Raw genomic sequence first — 22,185 nt, 5'->3', positions numbered from 1 at the left:
TGTAGGCATGTTATGCCAGAGTCATCCCGCGTTCACCTGGGTGTGACGTTCCCACTGGAGCCGATCAGAGGCGAGCCAATAAAAACCTGTGTCCATTGCAGAGTCAGTCGACACGGTTCTGTATGCCGATTAGAGCCTCTCCCATTGCCGACAGGAGCAGATTGTTAGCGTGTTTAAACTGGTTTTTCGGCCACTGGGAAAGGGGTAGTAGACATTAATTGAGGGCTGCAATATAGGCTGTTTTGGTTTTAGTACATTCATGTACTAAGCATGTATTTTGGTTACATGTTTGTTTTAGAGCTGTAACAAACATTTAAATGTTGTGCTACAGGTTTTTGTTTTGTGCTACAAGATTGACAACCTCTGTAGCACCAGTGCTACAGGCAATAAAAATTAACGTACAGCCCTGACTATACGTTTTGTCAGAACTGAAAGAAAAAATTAAAGAAACTCAAACAAAGGATCAGGCAGCACAAATGCAAAAGTAAGTTGTTGAATCTTTCAGACACAAAGCTCATTCTATAGAAAAGCCTCCATAAGGGGTAAAGAGCTGGATAGTGTCATTAGTGACAAAACGGCAGGCTGCAAGAGGAGAAAAGGTAAGCGTGTATTTAAGGTTCAAAAGTTACTGAACTTTAAATAACCTGTCTCTTCTTGTCGGTCTCAGTGGGTTAAAGGATTGAATAAACTAATGTTAAAAAGAACTCCATGAATGATTTTTACTTGTGTTAGGGTAAGGTTGCATGATGATTTGTGGATTAATCGACTAATTGCTGAATAAATTAATAAATGAATGAGTAGCAGTGATCTTGGGCTTAAAAAGAAAGTGACTCCTCCTCTAAACTTGATTCAGATTAAGCTCTCTGAGTCGCAAATCTCAGCTTTGGGGACTTCATGGTAGATGCTTGTTCATATGTGATTATGTAAAAAAGCAGGCAGGATCTTGTACACTGTATACCACTGAGACCTGGATGACACAAATCTGGAGCTATTTTGCCGGCTCAACTAAGAATAAATTACAGCAGCCATCTTTTCTACCGAGCACAATCCCCGTACACATATAGAAGCCTGTTTTGTTGTCAGTGTTGCAGATCTTTAGAGTTCAGGGTGTGATATGAACACAAAACAACACACAGGTGTTTGAGGAGGGATTAAGGGATTTGAAAAACATTTTTCACAGCAGGGAGCGTATACATCCCTGCCCACACGGATTCAGATGGACAGGTGTGGAGACACATGTAAGGAGGCAGAGCAGTGAAGCAAAGACACATCAGTGCGGAGATTTAAGCCTCCTATGTGTGTATTTGGCGTGCAGGATCTGTGTGGGCCGTGCGTCAGTGCATGTTCACGTCTGACTCATTCCAAAGCCGAATTTGATCAAAGGCGGGACGGAGTGAGACGGACAGACAGCCGAGGACACGGCGAGCCAGGGATGGAAGCAGTCCAGTCCTCACATTAGACGCCTGTCTGTCAGGCGGACAAATTATCGCTCTGACACCCGAAGAGACGCACCCGGCAGTGGGGTCGAGGTGCTTTTGAACGCGCTGACGTCTTTGAGCAGCACAGAAACCCACCTGCTCTGCCATATTTGAAAACAGAAGGCATGTGTTGGCCCTCGTTCGCCCTGCTTTGGATACCACACATCTGGGCTGGTGAGTGTGCGCTGTGTGCAGGCATGTGCTGTTGTGTAATGTGGCCAGCAGGTTGCCAAGAGGTAGAGAGGAGGAATAATAACCAAAACATGTTTATTTCATTCTGAGGACCAGCTGGAGGTTTATGCAAGCCGGTGAGTGTTACACCTGTCTGTGAGCAGGTTTGCTGAACCGGGCCTGTGCCGGGGCCTGCAGCTGCTTTAGACACAGACAGAGAAAAACAGCCAAACACAAGGACATCAGAGAGAGATCCTGCTGAGAAACTCCTGCCCCAGAGGGTGGATTCTACTGCTCTGTTCAAGTTAATACACTTAACAAGGTTGCTAAGATTTCTGCAGCTCACAGGAACGAGATACCAGCTGAATCACAGCACTGGAGTATGATGATGAGGCCGATTTGGATGCCAAAAGAAGGAACAAATACTGAATATTTACTCTTGTATGGGAATAAGACGCTAGGGCTGCTCTGTTATGGAAAAGTATCTTAATCACACTTGTGATTATCCATACATCCCTTTTCTTCCTCTCTGGGACCAGGTCCTGGTGGCATCAGGCAATCCAAGTCAACCAAGACTTCTCTCTCCCCGCCAGGGACATTTTCCAGCTCTTCCTGGGGGATTCTAAGGCGTACCCAGGCCAGAGACATATAAAACCTTCAGCAATTCCAGGGTCTACCCCAGGGTCTCCTCCCAGTTGAACATGCCTGGAAGACCTCCAACGGTTGGCATCCAGTAGGCATCCTGACCAGATGCCTGAACCACCTCAGCTGGCTCCTTTTGACGCAAAAGAGCAGCATCTCTACTTTTAGGTATTTCAGATCGGCTGGGCTCCATGTCGGTCCCGGTTCCTGAATCTAATTTTGAACCGGTTGGCATAGTTGCTTCTTCCTTGTGAACAGGACCAGAAATCTAACCTGCAACCATTGGACGGCTGCAAGAAAAGCCTCATCCAACAACTGAGGCAAGCCAGCACCCCTATCTTTAAAACATTATCAAGGGAATCATATGCAAATGTGGTATTTACAGCTCATTCTGCTGCCTTGAAGTAGTCAAAAGACCTTAAATGAGCACTTCTTTAAAGATATTTTGAAGCTTCAATCACTTGAAACAGTCCTTTTCTAAAAAAGTGAATTTTTAAATGTCGCCCTTTTCTTGTAAGTGAGGGTTTGAACATAAAAAGATAATTAAGTTATCAGAGTTTGGGGAGTCAAATCCTTCTGCCTCTCTCTGATGCTATCTGATATCCATAGTCTACCTGCCACAATGTGAATAAAGGAAACTTCATTTTTATAGTCCATGTCTTTCCATCTGCTTAAGTTTATCTTATGTAATAAAGTCAATGAGAGTGAAAGTTGAAAGAGGCTTGTGTTCTGTTCAGCAATTAAAATGTTATATTTCTGCCCCTGGGATGGAGTGGCACACTGCCCAGGGTGTACCCCACCTTTGGCTCAATGACTGCTGGGATTGGGTCCCACCTCCTGTGAAATGGAACAGGACAACTGGCACAGATGAAAGATGGATGGCATGAAAGATATAACACATTAGCAAAGCCTCCAGTCTTGACCATAACAAGCACATAAATATAGACAAAACGTCTTAAAGGTTGGATGTTTCATGGATGTTCAGAAGCATCTGATTGGTCCTTTTAAGCAGACACTCAGAGAGTAGAGCAGTTAGCCTAACTCAATGATCCATGTCATGAAATGACTGATAAGCTCAGTAGTTACACCTCATATGAAGTGTTAGAGACAGCTTCAAATCTGACTAGAGCTGTAAAAGGGGAGCAGATTTCTGGTTTAAAATTGTCAAGAGGAAATAAATACTGCACTGTGCTAATGCAATGCATGCATACATATAGAGCACTGATGCACTGCACTGCAGCTGCTAAATCCCTCCCACAAAAAATAACATTGAAATAGTTTTAGAATGACTTAACATTTGATCCGTTTTTATTTAATATTTACTGTTATAATTAGTAAGTATTTTAAAAAGGGTTAAGGTTGGCAGAAGTGCTGCAAAAATGACCAGATAAAGTGGTGAAAAGAGGTTAAATGTGGCAAGAAATGGTAAAGAGGAAAAAAGGCAGAAAAGGTATCAAAAATTGGTTACAAATGACAAAAAAATTAGTGCAAGAAAGTAATTTAAAAAAAGGGGTTAAAAAGTGGAAAAATTGATAAAAAAAAAAAGTGGCACAAAGGGGATGAAACATGCAGGAAAGTGGTTTAAAGGGGGTGAAATCCTTCAAAAACTGTGTTAAAGAGGCAACAATGGGTAAAAAGTATCAACAATGGGTTAAAAGTGGGAAGAATTGGTTTAAATGTTACAAAAAATGTTTTAAAAAAGTGAAATGAAAAGGGGTTAAAAAGTGACAAAAAAAGAAAAGTGGCAAAACTTGGATAAAAGATTGTCACAAAAGGGATAAAACATGCATGAAAAGTGTTTTAAATTGGGTTAAAATCTTTCAAAAATTGGGTTAAAGAGGCAAAAAGTATCAAAAAAGGGTTAAAAGTGGGAAAAATTGGTGTTAAAGTTGCAAAAATTGTTGAAAAAATGTAATGAAAAGGGGTTTAAAAGTGGCAAAAATAGAAGAAAAGTGGCAAAAATTGATAAGAGTGTCACAAAGGGGATAAAACATGCATGAAAAGTGGTTTAAATGGGGTTAAAATCTTTTAAAAATTGTGTTAAAGAGGCAAAAGGGGACAAAAAGTATTTTAAAAAAGGGTTAAAAGTAATATAAAACATTTCTTTAATTTTTGTGTATTTGAAAGTCCAGCCCCCAGAGTTTCTGTTGGGACTAAATCCGGCCCTTGTCCAGATGTACTTGATGACCCCTGATATAGAGTATATGAGTGATAGTGTGCATTGGACAGATGAACTCCCCCACAGCTGAGCCTCTGCAGTGTCCTGACCCTCACACCTCTGTGCTCTTCATCTTCTCCACAGTAGCTGACAGTGAGACCACAGTGCCCAGCAGGGGGCGCTGCACCGCTCTGCACTTACGATGTGCAACTTCCATCTGCTTTCCAGTGTTTCCTGACTTACTTAAACATCTATTAGCATATACAAATGCTTCCATATGGTCATGAGTGCTGCAGTGATGTGTGTGGATCGGTGGCTTGTTTCAGAATTGTTTACATAAAGTTTGAATATTTATTTGACGTGTTTTACATATATATGCTTGAATTATTCATGGTGTCTGACTATGATATTCTCTCAGCGTGAACTATGAGGAGATTGACGTGACCGTTTGACACAGGGATGTAGCTTTTTCATTCACTGAAGAAGCCTCTGAATAAACGTGGGTGCACATGTGTATGAGAGGGAAAGAGCGGACAAAAACGAGCTGCTGGCGCTGATAGGATCATGAGTAGGAGCATTAAAGTTACATAAACATGCATCTACTAGTGTAATTTCCTCAGTCTAAATATAGGTGTACACTCCACCGCCATAAGAAAAATGTTCAACGTTTTCCTTTAGTGCAGCGATAAATGATGTCGACTTTATCCCAATAAGTACTGAATTTACTAGATGACTGTGCATGTGAAGTCTGTGCACAAATTTCACAGCTCCTGGTGCTACTGTTAGCTTCACACGCTCCCTTTCATGTGACATCCAACATCCGCTCCTACAGCAGATGGACTGTATCTATGCATGTAGCAGGTCTACTGAACATGAGATGCACAGAAGGAGACAGCTGTCATGGTGGCTGCTTGGTTCTGTCACAGAAATACAGCGCATGGAGTTAAGCCTCTGGGAACCATGCTATATAAAGGATTGCACAGAATTGTTTTGAATATTCATCAAAACACAGTTAATGTTTCACTTACATTATAAAAATACAAGAGTCCCATTATGCAGACTTTGAATGGTCTGTTGTTGTTTTAAAGATTTAAAAAACTGTGCTGATCCCCACCTAACTGCTTCCATCTGTCATTATGTGGGTTCATATTTCACAGGATGATATTTGGGATTTACTTTTATGGACAGGTAACCTGACATGCCAGACAGACTGTTTCAAATATCCATGGGATGGAGTAAACAGCCTCAATTCCAAATAAGTTGGGGCATTATTTGGAATTTGACTGCTGCTCTCAAAAAGGTTGGGACAGGGAAACAAAAGCCTGGAAAAGTAATTGGAACTCATAAAAACATCTGAAGGATTGCAACTAACCTGCAATTTCCACACAGGACGACTGCGCCGCGCACTGAAGCGCCGTGGGTTTGGTCCGACCGAAGGCAAGCGACCTCGCCCACTGGAAGTGAGTCTAGAGCGCTGCGGCACAGCACGCAGCCCTGATCAGCAGGAAGAGATCACGGGGAGAAATGAAACGAAGCCTGTGAGTTAGCTCTGCCAGCACAATCATTCACACCTGACATGCATCTTAATCAAATCACATGACTCACATCCTCCTAAACCAGTGGGCTATTTAAGTTGCAAGAGTTCCGGTCTCTTCCTCTGCTACATTGCTACGCCTGGATCAATGCTGTGCTCTCGCCTTCAACCCACCTCCACCCCAGCATCCACCTGTTGGCTCCAACTGGGGGTTAAAGTTGTTTAACTATCACTCCTCAAGTTCTGTATGAAAAATCTGTGAGGAGTGATTCAGTCGGAGCCTGACGCCAAACATATTATGTTGCATAATAAATGGTTAAACATGCTTTAACGTGAGATTATTGGCTGAACTGCGAGTTCATGCAGGAATAGTATGTCAACAGCAAACTATTTTACCTTTAGGGGTTGATTTATCATCCTTTCCGGTCTAAGTCCATGATATTATTGCTTCTGCCATTGGGTGAGTACATTAGGAAGTTAAAAGGTTAATGTTTGCTTAAAGGATCTGTGTTTTATGTAAAATTCTTTGGCTAAATGTACTCAGTTGTACAAAGTTAACTTTTCCTCATCAATTGCGCTGTTGTGGCTCTGTGACCCAATGACCTCTCAGCGATCCTTTGCTCTTGCTGCAGGATGATACGTAATGTTGATACAGTGATGATTTACAATCGGGAGTCCGTGCATTGTGTTGTATTTTGAAAGAACTGGATATTCTACGCCTGTGACTTCCTCTTCTGGAGCTTTCTGATCAACGGGTATTGACGCGGTTTTGCAACGGCCAGTGCTGAAAATAGACCTTCAGCCTATCTCCAAGGACGCGGCTGCTGCCGGTCTGGAGAGCCGGCTGTGGAAATGCTCTAATAGACTAGAGAGGGAGCGATGTGCTCTGCAGTACAATTCGCCGGCGGTTCGTGGTGCGTTCGCTGTATGTGGAAATTGGAGGTAATACAATTAATTGTCAGCAACTTAGTGACACGTCTGGGTATAAAGGGGACCTTTTAGGAGTCTCTCAGAAATAAAGATGAGTTCAGGTTCACCAATCTGCAAAAACAGCATCTACAAATTGAGTAACATTTTCCATAGAATGTTCTTAGATGTCAAATTGTAAAGACTTTGAATATTCCATCATCTACAGTTCATAATATCATCAAAAGACTGAGAGAATTTGGAGAAATCTCTCTGACCCTCAGGCAGCACTGCATTAAAAACAGGCATGATTCTGGTTTGGAAATCACTGCATGGGCGCAGGAACTCTTCCAGAAATCACTGTCAACAGAGTTGGCTGTGTCAACCACAAATAGGGCCAAAGCTCATTTAATAAAAAACTGTTCTGTGGTCAAATTAATCATTTTTTTTCTGGAAACCATGGACACCATGCCCTGAGGACTAAAGAGGAGAGGAACCATGCAGCTTGTCATCAGCTGGATGGTAACATCAGTTCTAAAGCCTGCATCTCTGATGGTATGGGGTTGCATTAGTACCTATGGCTTGGGCGGCTTACACATCTGCAAAGGAACTATCAATGCTGAAAAGTAGATCCAGGTTTCAGAGCAACATATGCTCCAATCCAGACAGCATCTCTTTCAGGGAAGTCCTTGCATATTTCAGCAAGATGATGCTAAACCACATAGAGCATCCATCACAACAGCATGGCTTCACAGTCTGAGTGCTCATCAATAGAAAACATTTGGCAAATTTTTTTTACAGCCTCCTTACTTTTTTTTTTTTTAATTTGTGTTATATTTCACATCCATCAGGGCAAAAGACCCATGGATTTCATTTGGGAAGGGCAGACCCTTTCAAACAAAAATTTCAAGGGCGATTGGATGAACATCGTGTCTTTCATTCATTAGAGCCAATCAGAGAGGACAATACTTCAACAGCACGTCTCTAAGAGGTTTTGGGCAGATTTCAGTTGGCTTTCATTTTACCTAAGGTGAGTTTTGCATGCTTGATTCAGTTTGTAAGTTTTCTGCAGGTCCTTCTTGCTACCTTCTTGCTACCTTCTATAGAGGACTCAAACCGATCATTTCTCTGAGGTGTTTGATCCACAACAGCTGCAGGCAGTTGTTTATGTATTCACAAAGTTTGAGTCATAAAAGATTTATTTCTTTCTCTATAGTTTCTCAATGAATATTTAAAGTCTTTTTGCACATGTTCTACCTTCTCAGTGTCAGTGCTCTGTAAATCAGCTCTAAAAATGTGTCTGGAAAGAATGTGTTGCAGCCAAATGCACTTACTGCTTCCCACGTGCCATTTCTGTCACATAGTCACACACTCAGTGTAACGCCAATATCACAAGTTATGAGGCGTGAGACCTGGCCTGATGGAAACCTGCTGAAAGGCAAAACATGAGAATCCACGCTGCCAGAGACAATATGAACAGCATCAACAGCCAAAAAGTTAGAATAAAGTTGAACTTTTTTTTTGAACAGCTGTCAGAAGTTTTGGAGACGGGTATGGCTGCAGCTCAGAGACCTCTCAGATACAGACCTCTCCCATACAGACCTCTTGCAACCGACTTACTTGCATCATGCCATCTCAGCACACACGTGGGCATTCACGATGGCAAGTCTACTCGTTTAGTGATCTGGGATGATTTTTTGGGTATGTGGGGAGGGGAGGGAAGCTGACCATCAATGAAATACAGAAGAAAAAAGAAAACAGTTGACTGTTAATAAAACTAAAGAAAAGAAGAAAAAAAGCGCTTGTTTTTTTTTAAATAGAGTCAGAGATCAGTAACACATCAGTAGCTATAAATAACATCATATTTTTCGTAATCATTAAATAAATAATCCATGTAGTTTGTTGTCTGATGCCATCTTTTTCTTTGAAAGTATTTCCTCTTAATCTAAACCAAAATAAAAACCAAAAAATAAATGATAAAACTAATCATACAATGCGACTAGGCATGACATTTTACTTTGAAAGTTAGAAGTATCTCCTCCTGATTTAATATGAAATATAAACAAAATAGACATGACGTAATCTTTTATTTTTAAAATTAGAAGAATTTCCTCTTCATTTAACATGAAAAATCAATTAGAAGTACTTAGAAAAGTAGAAGCATTTCCTCTTCATTTATTATTGAATATAAATCTAAACAAAACAGATCTTTTATTTTGAAAATTATAAATATTTCCTCCTCATTTACTTTGAAAAATATATATGAACAAAAACAAAATAAGCATACAGTGTGACCAGATGTGATCTTTTATTTTGAAAATTAGAGCACAGGGGCGGGGCATCCTTGTCGCCTCCTGGAAGTCTGTACGGGAGAGGTCTGTATCCGAGAGGTCTCCAAACTGCAGCTATACACTCTTGAAGTTTTGGGACAATTTTGGCACACGCTTTTGTCATGTTCAAATTTTCACGTAAAATTTGACAAACTGTCCCTTTATTAATGTCCCTTTATCAATCTGATTTTCATGCAAAATTTGCCAAACTGCCCCTTTATCAATGGACCATTTCTGCCATCATTCTTACGCTGAATCGTCGATCATTTCCAACCAATTTATTTTATTTGTTGAATGTTTTTAAAAGTTTTGGATGTGCATTCCCAGATGGTTCATAGTCTACAACACACTTACATGTGGCATGCAGTGTTCCCCGTACACCTGTTGCTGCAGTTTTGTTCAGTTTCACCCAAAGTTTCAATCCTTGCTCCACTTTTAAGCTTATCATTTTCCAACGCCTTAGCAAAAACACCAGACTTCTATCAGTAGCTAGCAGTGGACTAAAGACATCAGTTATTGGAAACTTAGAGCAGTTGTGCATGAATACCAGAGTCACTCAGTGTGACTCTGAACCATGTGGTTTTACACTCATAAGCACTGCCTCATTATTTAATAGCCACACCTCTAATGTTGCTTGGTACAGCTTAGGGATGTAATGGCAGTGGTAGGGTAATGAACAACGCAACATGTCAATCTATGAGCCAATCTCAGTGGCAGTAACACATATAACCGCTATTAAACAGCTAACAGAGAAGAGGAGTAGATTCCTTTAACATGTCATGTCCCTAAATGACCGTCCCACTAACTCTGTCTGCACAACTTTGCATCATTGAATGCAAATGCACTTTTCATATCGGCTTTCCATTGATTGTAACTCTGTGAGTTGTTGTTTGTCTTAGCAGAAGTCCAATTATTTGTCAGAGACACTAAAGGCTTTAACTTCAACTCCACTGCAGAGAAAGTCTGCTAATCTGTGTGCTTATCTGCTTCCAAACACCTACTAATCTGCTTAAAAACACCTCAGCGTTGGACGGTGCAGTAAACCTCCACATTGTGCTCTTTGGGGTGATGGGGTTTTTTTTTCGCAGCCTTAAAACACGACAGGCGCTCTCATTATCTGCCCCTCACTTTCTCTGAAGCGCTCGGTGAGAGAATTTGTGTACGCGTTTGTGTGTCTGGTCCTATCTTCCTGTTGTTGGCGCCGCTGAACGGTAATCTGAATGAATAATTAATTCGCCTGTGAACCAGTTCTAAATGAGAGGTTTGGTTTTCCTTTTGCTGAACTACAAATGCGCTTTGATGTTTTTGCACCAAGGCTGACGGAGAGCAAAAGGAATAAAAATAGAAGAGAGCTCCGTCACAGCAGGTTCAATGACTGCGCTCCCTTCTGAGGATTTTAGAGAGGGAGAGGATTTGAAGCTAATCCCAGCAGCACAGTACAGTATCAATGAGGGCAGCGCAGTGATCCCCCTGCATCTCAAAAAACTTGCTCAATGACACCGCTGTCAGGAGCTCTTAACTGATCACACTGACAAACTGCTATTTAAGGATACAGGCATTTATAGGGGGTGTAAGCCCACTGCAGATTGATAGAAACAAGCCTGCCTCACAATGGACAGTGATTTCTGCAAATCTCTTACAGACGAAGCACATCCTGTCTATTCACAATGGGAGACAATGCCTTTGAATGCTGCCTTTGTCGGCTGGAATCCATAGAACTCTATAATTCTCTTTAGATGTGAAAAGGATGTTTATCGCTCTCTCTCTGTAAGGTGAAAAACACATCTGATTTCAGTTAAAACATACAGTTTTAGATTAACAGCCTTTAACTTCACTTTCGATAGATAACAAGGTTTTCAGATGCAGGAAAACCTTGAAAATGTATGGAGAATGGAAAAGTCTTAAAAAGTCAAAGCCACCTTCTTCCTATCAAACTTTTAAATATGGCAGCATGGTCAGGGGCCTGACACATTACTAGGGCAGTGGTTTTCAAATTTTTTTTGCCCAAGGCATATCTAAAGTTAAGCCAAAATTTCAAGTCTCTGCCAACTGGGGGATCATGGAGATGGCAAAATTGGGCAAAAAGTGGCAAAACTAAGTCAATTATGGGCGAAAATTGGTTAAAAGTGGCCAAACTATGGGTTAAAATCGTCAAGAACTTGTTGAAAGTGTCAAAATAGTGGCAAAAATGGGTTACAAGTGTCAAAAACGGGGCATAAATGGGTTGAAAGTGTCAAAGAGGTGGCATAATAGATCACAAGTGGCAGAAAAGCAGCAAAAAAGGGTTAAAGTTGCAATAAAGTGGTAAAAAGGGGTTGAAAGTGATTAAGAAGGAGTAAAATGGCCAAACAACAGCAAAATTGGCCGGAAAGTGGCAAAAAAGGTTGCAAAAATGGGTTAAATGTGGCAAAATGTTCCAAAAAAAGTGGCAAAAATTGGTCAAAAGTGGTAAAAAGAAGTGGTAAAAATGCAAAAAAAGCAGCACAATGGTTTAAGCTGTCAAACGAACCAATCCAATCAACCCAAAATTAACTTGCTATGCTTTTCAGCTCTAAATGAGATAACTGTCAGCCAGGATGCTAGCACTAAGGCTGCTGATCCAACTCACATACACTGATATCATCAATAAATCACAACTGGGGAGGGCCCATTCTCTGGGGTTTCTCCAGCCAGATCAGTGGGCAGGCCTGGTTACAGTAGGCTACTGGCCATAAAGTCATAGTAATAACGTATGGTTGTACAAGTTCCCAAGGCACACCTAGACCTGCCTCTAGGCACACTAGTGTGCCCTGCCACACCATCTGAGAACCACTGAAGTAGGGATGTACAATGAAATGAGTGTTATCACAATATGAGCACTAGTTTAACACATTCACTGCATTAAAGAAATGATTCACTGTTACATGTAATGCCTGCTCACTCAGTATAGATTTAACCTGCTGAATGGAGGCTCTAGTATTACTGCCATGCTCTTTGTCCATTTCAATACAGTCAGATTAAACTCTAGCTAGTTATCAATCACACTTGGATTAATGGGTGTCAATTCAACATCATTTCAGTTTTTCCAGGAGAGACAAGCTGCAAGAAGCTACAGCTAAAGCTAGGTCTTAATTATTAGCATGATTATTACACTTTATATCCTCATCACTAAGCTAGCAAAGCCAATCGACCGTCCAGATTCTATGTCTGTCATCAGGCAGATCCATCTTGTAAAGCAGGTAAACACCTCAGCTAAAACTCAAGGGTTTAGCTTCTCTTTAGACTCTCTGCTTTACACAGCAGTGTTTACATTGATCTAAGTTCCCTGCTGATTTATCCATCTACTAACTTCAACTGCCATCCCAACCACACAGATTTTTCATTAGTGGGAAAATGTTAAATCAACATGTAATTGCAATACACATTTACACAATGTTAAGAAATAAACATGTCCATATTTTTGCTAAAACATGGTAAAAACCTGGGATTCTGGTTGTTTAAACCCCTTTGTGGAGTTTCTATCACACATGGACTCCATTACTTGTCCAGTGTAGGAATTATTTGGACCAGTTGAAAGACAAACTGAAACAGAATGAAGGTAATGACTCGGTCTGTTATTACTGACCTCTCCTGTTTATTTCAATGATGCTGAACTTTTCACTGGAGCCCGTCTGAGGACGAGGTTCTAAATAAAATAAGCGCTGATTAGTTTACTCTCTGGATGTCATACATGTCAGCAGACCACTTGTTGAACGTTCTCTGTTTGACGTTTCAGACGTTGATCAAACAAACACTCATTTTTGTTTATCATACAGTAGAGGACTGGGGTATTGGACTTGATGGGTGATTGTGTTTGGTTTTTGACTTATTTTAGTAATAAAATGTCTCATGATATTCACATTCTGATTAAAATATGATGGCAGAGAACCAGCACACAAAATGAATCAATGTTAAGGACAAAAAGCATTTGGCAGAAAACCCATATCACACTCGAGCTCCATGATTCTTGATAGGAGATCACAATTCTGTCAAATGATTGTTGCCATTAAAAATGCTGGGGCTGTCTGGGGCTTTCAACACATCAAACCTACACTACAGTGCTAGACTAACATCTTATAAATACATCCTCTCTTTTCCTTTTCTTATAGGTTTTTTAGCAGATTTTTGCAAAAAAGGAAAATTCTTTTTTCTATACTTGGCTTTGCTGAAGGGGACATTTAATTATTATTCTTAAGACACATTATACTGCAAGTAGTACAATTATAAACCATTTAAGTAGGCGGTCCAGTTTACAGAGTACTACATCAATCAAGAACTTGTCAAATTGTCCTTCAGAAAGACCCTAAACTTCCTGCATTAGGTCGGTCTGGACGATGGTCTAATTATAGCGGACACAGAGGAGTATTAAAAATGACACCCTCTCTATAACAGCGAAAGGAGTCCTCTGCTAAGCGATGTCCGATCACTCAGAAAGCGGCCATAATGAGCCTCAGACAGACTCGGCCATGATGAGGTTACCATTATAGCTCTGATCCCAGCGCTGCCTCAGACCTCCACACCCATCACCTTGAGCTGCTATCAAAGTCTGACACTGATGATACGTTCCCTGGGCAGGGGATCCTGGGAATAGACCTTATCCATCATCCTGCTCTCCTTCAATAAAATCCTTTGCCGGAAAACACAACAACATGGGGCACTGGAGAGAAGAGATTTAACACTGAAGATTCAAGGATAAGTAGCTCTCAGTAATCACAAATAGAGCCGGGGGCGTTTGGGAGGAATCAGAGGTCAAAAATCTGACAGGAAGAGGAAACAAAAAGAAAAAGACAAACTATTTAGAGTCAGCGTGAACCCAAAATCACTCATATTGCATCAACACTGATCTCTGAGGGCAGTTTGTGGGGAGGAAAGACAAAATTTTCAGCAACAGAACATTTAATTTGTTTCATTCCTCCTTATGACAACTGCTTTTAGGAAACATGGAGGGTTTTAACTACGGAACTACCACTGCAGTTTGATGAATGAAGAAGAGGAACTTCTGCATCTTTGGAAAACTTAAGAGACCTTGTGAGGAGCCACTTGAGAAGCTATGGTAATTTTTGAGAGGAGGTTGAGATGTTAGTTTTGTTTGGGAATACATTTGCTCTGCTGCTCAGGGTTAGAACAAAACTTAACGTCTAAAGTTCCTCTAGCAGCCTCAGGGGGCTAATTATACCATCACACCCTGAAACCCAAGAGTATAAGATGCATTAAAAACACACTGATGATTCCTCTACTTCCACAGTGTTTTCAGTAATGATGCAGAAATGTAAATCTGGCTATCAAGCTCACAGGTCAGAAGTGTTAACCCTGAGTAGAGCATGACTGTGCCCAAGGAAATTCACAACTTGTCAAATATTAACAGAAAATTCATGTAAGTCTCTCCTCAGAACACATGTTGCAGCTCCTCCTGCAGGATGCACACACTGCCTGTCCAGATGGGATATACAATCTTTTCAGCATCTTCTGAGTCCCTACTACTGCTGCCCCACCTCACAAAATAAACAATCATTTTATCTAGAGAATGCATTTAAATGTGTTTGACATTGGCTGATATCAGCCCTGATACAAGCCAGATTATGACCTGACAAGGAAAAAGAGAGGGTTAAAAGTGGTGCCAACTGCCACCAATCTTGTCTTTGCAATAGGGGTGTGACACAAGCGACAACCTCCAGTCCTGAAAAATGGAGCCAATATGGAAGTGCAAAAAACTGCAAGTGTCCATTTGAGGCTGCCTGCAGGAACACTAGAAGTCCCATACACAGCACATGTTAAAAAGGCCGTTTTTATATGAGAAACAAGCAAAAACGTCTTCTGTTGTTCCTCCATTTACAGCTGGAAAGGCAGCAGGATTATCTATTTAGAATAAAATCTAGCTTTATATAAAGAGGAACAGGCAGATTTTTATAGACAAAATACTGGTTGTGAAAATCAGCAGAAATTGTCATATATGCTGATAGGACAATTCATTTTTTAAGCCGTCATCGTCAGCCAATCATCTTTCTCCTGCCTTTTTTCCTCCATGCTGCTGTTACATGTAACATCCACCTCCTTGTCATGCTCAGTCTTCATAATCCATCAATTAGTCATCCATATGGTCTCATCCAGTCCTCAGCCACCACCACCAGTGTCCAGACCCTGCTGTCGCTCAAAGCTGTCATCTGTTGATTGAAAAACACCTCCACATAGTCCAAGTGCCAAAGCTATATAATAATAAGTGTCTGTTACATAAATGTTCTTTTGTTATTCAACTGTCTCCTGATTGAGCTGGTTTCACATGAAGGAGGACAAGTGCACACTAAGTTCATTCCACATGTCGGCTGCATGAACCAGTCATATACAGTCCAAAATTTGAGGAATGTGAGGAAACTAAAGATAAACATAAAAAAAGTGCAGACTATGTATGCTGGTACCCAACATGGTGTCAACACAACCGCAACCTTACAAGTTGTTTAAGTAGTTTTGGGCCTCTAGAGGTCAAAGGCTCTGGAGACTGAACAGATCTGACTGATTAGTAGTACCTTAACCTTGCAAAGCACATGGATTCACCCGTTTCCGTGTTTGTCACTGGTGAATCCATCTTACAAAGCTCCCGTCTGAACCGTTTGGGCCCGGTTAGAAAGTGACAGGACCAATCTAAGGGGAAGTACTTTTGGGTGCAGTGGAGTTGTGACGTAAGCATGCAGCAACAAGAAACCAGTGCAGTTATGGTGGAAGACATCAGTGTGGATGCTGCTAAAGCGTCAGCTTTATCAGAACTTGGCATTTCTTCATCAAAAGAAGAACAAAGAACAGCACTGAGTTGTTTTCTATTCAAAAACAACAAAAGTCATGTACTGACATGTCTATAGTAGCCATGGTTCGCTTAATGCTGTTCTCTATGGTGTTTATTCCTCAGTAGTGGCGCATGCGCAACTTGGTAGCAGCGAGGACGTCACGTTTTGATGTAACAGACAGAACGTTCATCCAATCACCAAGGTTTTATTTCAGACTCTGCCCTTTCCCAAACGCTGTCTATCAGTGGTTTTCCAGATGGATGTGTGAAAAAAATCCATCTGGCGTGTCAGATTAGTAGCACCTGTATTACTCAATACGCTGATGATGCTGTTTTGTATATGGCATTGATCCTGCTATCTTAAACATGCTTATATGTCATATCTTCCTGCCTTTGTCTCACAGTGACCTGCTTATATCTAATACTGACATGCTTTCATCATCTTTCGCCATCATCTTTATGAAGTCCACAATCTACATCCAGATTTTGGTCTCTAGCTTATGTTAGCTTGAGTGCTGTCGGTGTTTTGCCAATCTCAGACATATAATTAAAGGCTGCTGGTAGGAATAAGAGTTGTAGGGTTTCTAGCTCCAAATTAATTTGGCAGCTTCGCCCCCTCAGGGCCTCACTTCCATCAGGGTAAAATGAACAGTTTGTGGCAGAGATTCTCTGTGAAAGGTACCCACACTGTTTTTAAGTCTTTTTAAAACTTTGGCCCACAGCTCGGTCTACACTCTTTTCATGACTCTAATGAATCCTTTCTCTCTGAGCAGAAAGTTACTGGGGCATAATGGAGCTTCTCGAGCACAAATGGACAAACTCAGAAAACACAATCTGCCATGTTGGACTCGCTTTAGAAACTTAATGAAATTAGTGTGTGTTGTTGCACAATGAGGGCCTTCTAGGTTTGAAAGAAAATGGGATACCTTCATAACAACTGATTGAAAGGACTGCTGCAATGCATTAGGGGTAGTCTCTCTTGCACTGGAAAGCACAAAGGATGTTTAAAATAATCTTTTAATAATGATAACTGTGCATAATTGAGAAGGCTGAGAGCTAATGGCTGAATTGTTAACACCGTTATCACAGGTGTATTTAAATGATGAACATGGAATAAGTATTAAAACCCTCCAAGGCTAGAGCACTGAACAGGCAGGCAATTTAATGTTGTTAATTCTTCATAAAGACATTTTCATACACTTTAAACCAGAGAGAGTGAGCTGTGACATAGCTTTGCTTTTCTGTGTGTGTGTGAAACAACAGTAGTGCGAAAAAGGTTTGTCAAAGATGTTTCTTATTCTAGTTTTAAAATCAATGAATGTATTTCAAAGAAACATCAACTACAGCCATACAAAAGCTATCACAAAGAGAAAAAATATAAGGAGAGACAACAAAACAACAAAGAGTAATAATAATAGAACTTCACTGACAAAAGGAACATTTATCGATGAATGATGAACATTAACAGAAGGGATAAAGCAACCATAAAAAGTGACCACGGAAACACCATAAAACTTCAACAAGACACAGAACAATCAGTCAGGAACACTCTTGTCATATATATGACCATTTCATTGAAAATGAATAAGTTTTACTTGACAGAGAAGGCTCTGCTCAAAAGATGCCTCCTGGGTCAGTCAAGCAGCATGCTTTGACTTTCCAGAGAGCATGGAGAGATACACTGATGACAATACATACTAAATACAATAAAACTAGTTAAAAGCAATCAATCTATAACATCATAATTCTCAATATGAGGGTGCAACAGGCTTTATGCTATAAAGGAGGAGGCTGGGGTGGAGGAGGTTTAGCTTTGCCAGAAGCAACAGCATGGTACATCAGAATTAATGCAAGCAGGGATTTTTGAGAAGTACGTCGTATTCAAATACGCCTTGGTGTTGAGAGAAAGAGCCGTGATTGGCTGTGGGAGCTGGAAGCAAAAAATAAAATAAACCTAACTTTTTTCCAATATTAAAAAAAAAAAAAATCCAACGCTGTATTGACTTAGTTTTTCAGCTTTTTCCATTCACTTTAAATTTTCTTTAAATTTTTTGTTTTTATCAACTTAAATCTGTGCCGTGCTGTGCGTCTATGACCCAGCACATAATGGAGCTTTTCTGCCTTGAAACAAATGTCAGGATGCGCTCATGTCACGAGTGACAACTGCAGGAGTTTTGTCCTCATCACGAGTAGAGTTTTTAATATCTGCAGTCTGCAGAGCCAGGCCTTCTTGTCCAACATCAGTGTGTGACCTCACAAATGCGCTTCTGGAAGAATGGTCAAAATTCCCATAAACACACTCCTAAACCTGTGGAAAGCCTTCCCAGAAGAGTTGAAGCTGTTATATTAAACTCTATGGATTAAGAATGGGATGTCATTTAAGATCATATGTGAGTCAAGGCAGGTAAGCAAATACTTTTGGAAATATAGTGTATCAGTGGATGGCCACATATCGTTGCTCATTCAGTTATGTTGCTAGGCAAAGCCTTAGTTGTCTGCAATGTCACCTGCCTCAGCTCCATCTCTGTTTCTACTGATCTTAAGTTAGTCTGAGGCATTTTCTATATGGCAGCTGCCATCACCAGGACTCAAAATCCCCCTTTCAAACCAAAAGGCTGACATCGATCAGGTTTTGTCCATAACTTTCTGCAGTTTATGGTTTCTAAAACTCACATGACCACAGTAGTCACCCCAGCCCCTCTTTTTAAACCAACATTGTGCTTTCAGTTTCCTTCACTTGCATATATAAGACATGTAGCCTTCAGGCAGTAGTTCTAGTCTATTATGGCTTTTGTTTTACCAGAAGGCCAGCGTTTCCTAATACATCTATGAGCAGAATTTTAAACAGTGGAGACGGCTGTTTAATTTACAGTTTTTGGCGTTTAGTCTGGTGAGCAGCAAAGCTTTAGCACACCTGAGCACACAGTGACAGGTGTGCAGAAGGCTGCAGAGAGAGAAAATCCTGCTTCTTACTGTCTGCAGTACTCGACATTTACAGACTTATTATTCAGAACAATGTTTCACTTCAAAGACCTTCATCAGGTTGGTTATCTTTTAATGTTCCGGGCAACATTTCAGAGTCTATAGTTCATCAGCTTCAGTAAAATCGGCCCTGGAGATACCAAGGACGGAGCTTCTATAACTACAATGAGCAATAAAAAAGCTTGATATTTACTGGAGTTATGAAAAAAGTAGCTGCTGGGACATCTGTATAAATTTATTTTCACCTGGCAGGAATTTTCTTTCACATAAGTGAACAGAAGGGTTCTCTAGGGCAGAGAAAAACTAGGAATAAAGAGTAAGCATGCTTTCAAATTGTTCTTCTAAAAACCATTTAACCTGAATATCTGCTCTGTTTTCTGATTCTTTTCAGCCAACTTTTGTCTATTTCTTATGACTTCAAATAGTTACAAAATATGTGAAAAATAAACTGGTAATAAAACTCAGGACAGAGAAAAACCTGAGTTACATATTAAAAGCACTACAAGATGTAGATTAATATTTGAATTTAAATGGAAAGAAAGTGGTTCTGAAATGAAATTTCCTTTAAAGAGTTGAGAGAAATAGCATCTTGCAGTAAAGAGGTTATGATTTCATGACAGCATGCATAAATTGTACAGCATGTTCTTAATCCTGGGGCTCGACTGGAGTCAAATGGCATGCTATCAGAATAAAGAGCGTGTACTTCTGTAGCAGCCTGTGATTTGATTTGAGCTAAGTGGCACATTATCAACAAACATTCAGCTTCTAGGGACTATTAAAACCACATGATATATGTTCTGCTTGGGTTTGTAAAAGTATTTTCATCTGTTAACCCTGTAGACTTGGGAACCTGTTTCAAAGGATCTTACATATTTAGGACGCTCATTTCCAAAGACTGGTTGTTGTGCTGCCAGTGAACAAATGTTAATGATTCAAAGATGGATGAGGTTTGGGGGTGATGAAAACTGAATAAATTAGCTCTCTTGGAGTAAGTTTCTGATGCTCCTGGGAAAGTTTACCTCTGTTCCAAATCATCTCCGTTTGTGTATAATGGCTCTCACTGTAGTTAAAATTAGATATTACAAAATTAGAAAGTGATAATGCTTTTCAATTCAAATTCAAGTGTTATTAACCCCCTTCTCCCCTTAAAACAAGCCTTTGGTGGCATACTCAATTTATCTATAAGCACAGGAACACAGAAAAAAATGTTTTTGTGTGTGTGTGTTTGCTTTTTTTAAGTCTCTCTAGGTTTACTTCTGTCTAACTGCAAAAGTTTCACATTTCATCTCTGTCCTGATGAGGTGTGTTAATCTACTAATGACTTGAACGCGTTTCCTGGTTAAGGCATTCACAATAAAAGCGTTTCAGAAAAATAACAGCCGCGGACCTTTATTGTGAAGAGCTTGATGGAAGTAGTGTGTTTAGCATTGACTTTTAGCTTAGCTTTGGCTGCCGTACCGGAGAGGTTTTGCAGCTAGTTTACAGCAGCTTTTCTGACCTCATTTAACATCGCAGCCCGGATCTTTGACTCACTGTGGACTTAGCAAAGACAGTCTAAAGTTAAAATAGACATTCAAACAGTTGTTTTAGCCGCTGTAAGATGAAGAGTTGCAGGGGCTCTCAACAAACTGAGACCAGCCAAAGCAGCACTTAACTTGTGTTAAAGCCCCAGGCAGGCTGACAGAGACAGCACACTGACTTTGTTGCGGTACAGCCGCCAAACTTTGAGAGGAAAGAACACATTTTTGCCTGCTAACCATGCTTATTTTCAACGGCAAGTGTGGGTGACATTCAGTTAGTGACCTGGTTACAAGTACTACTAGAGCTAAATGTGCTATTGACTAGACTCAGCCTGAGCTGTCCATCAAAAATCACTCGCTCTGCCAGCTGTGCCTCGCGCGTGCATCACAGCACAACGTAGGTATTTAAACCAGTGATGATGTTGTTGCAGTAATCCATTCCATGGCAAAAATTTTACCGGTGACGGTATTGATACCGGTTTACTGCCCACCTCTAGATGGTGCCAGAATGTGTTGCTTTGTGAGGTATTTTAGCCTACTTCACTTTGTCACACAGGTTCTATGCAAGGGATTTCTGGATTCAACAGACCTGGCAGTAATCAGGCCTGGGTGTGGCTAGTGAAATCAAACTCAGCTTTCCAAAAATGTGGGTTAATTTATGATCTAACAGGAGGGACTAATGACCTTTCTCTTAAGGCTTGGTAGGTTTGGATGCCTTTTTTCATTGGATAAATGAAACCATTAATTTAAAACTGCATTTTGTATTTACTCGAGATATCTTCCTCTAATCTCAAATCTGTTTGATGATCTGAAACATTTAGGTGTGACAAATATGCAGAAAATGAGATATCAGGAATGTGGCAAATACTTTTCACAGCACTGTAAATATTGCTTGCAACCTTTGCTAACACTGTTGCCTTAACTTAGAACAAATGTGGACATTCTTGTTGATCTTATATGTGGTAAGATGACTCTGTGATGACTCTGCCACACATTAGATTTTAGGAATGGATACAGTGCATTCAGAAAGTATTCAGACCTCCTTCACTATATCGCGTTGACTTCAGTTTCAGATCCTTTACTCCATACTTAGTTGAGGCACCTTTGGCAGCAGTTACAGGCTTTTGGATATGCCACGAGCTTTGCTCCCCTGGATTGAGGGATTTTCTGCCATTCCTCTTTGCAAATCCTCTCAAGCTCAGTCTGGTTGGATGGGGACCGTCAGTGGACAGCAATTTTTCAGGTCTCTACAGAGATGCTCTAAAGCAGTGGTTCTCAACTGGTGGGTCAGGGCCCAAAAGTGGCTCGCGGAGCAGTTTTCAGTAAGTCATGAATGTGTCTGGAGAAAAATGGTGGCAAAAGTCTATGAAGAGCATGCAACCATACCCTGGATTTTAGTCTGTTTTATTGTGATAATGGGTACCTTTAAATGTTTTATATTTTTTTAACTCATTTATCCCCTTTGTTGCAATAAAAAAGCAGCTTTTACCATGCTGATGAAGTAATTTCTCAAGAACTCTGGAAAAATGGCTAAAATTTACACGTTATCATGGGAAAAGGGGGTTGTAAAACATGTCAATATTATCCTGTCTCTTGATCCTGTCATAAATTCTGTTTCTTTCAAGATCTTAATTGCAATATTTTTATTTACTAAATGTGCACTGGTGAAAG

The 22,185-nt window shown here is 40.5% G+C and overlaps 1 protein-coding gene across 2 annotated transcripts in view; it reads right to left on the bottom strand.

Moving 5' to 3' along the window:
• The window catches only part of gfra4a (GDNF family receptor alpha 4a), a 571,203-nt gene that overhangs the window by 516,324 nt on the left and 32,694 nt on the right, over positions 1–22,185 (bottom strand). Inside the window, exon 1 of one of the 2 annotated variants that reach the window (XM_041812126.1) lies at positions 5,822–5,901. The exons of the other annotated variant lie outside the window; for it this stretch is intronic. The gene's annotated coding sequence lies outside the window, so the exon portion shown is untranslated. Of the gene's footprint in view, positions 1–5,821; positions 5,902–22,185 lie in introns of those variants that run through there. 2 annotated transcript variants of the gene reach the window in all.

The sequence above is a fragment of the Cheilinus undulatus genome, linkage group 18 (genome assembly GCF_018320785.1).
Source record: "Cheilinus undulatus linkage group 18, ASM1832078v1, whole genome shotgun sequence".
Lineage (NCBI taxonomy): Eukaryota > Metazoa > Chordata > Actinopteri > Labriformes > Labridae > Cheilinus > Cheilinus undulatus.
Note: the sequence above shows the minus strand (reverse complement) of the source record. Positions and strands in the feature narration are given on the sequence as shown.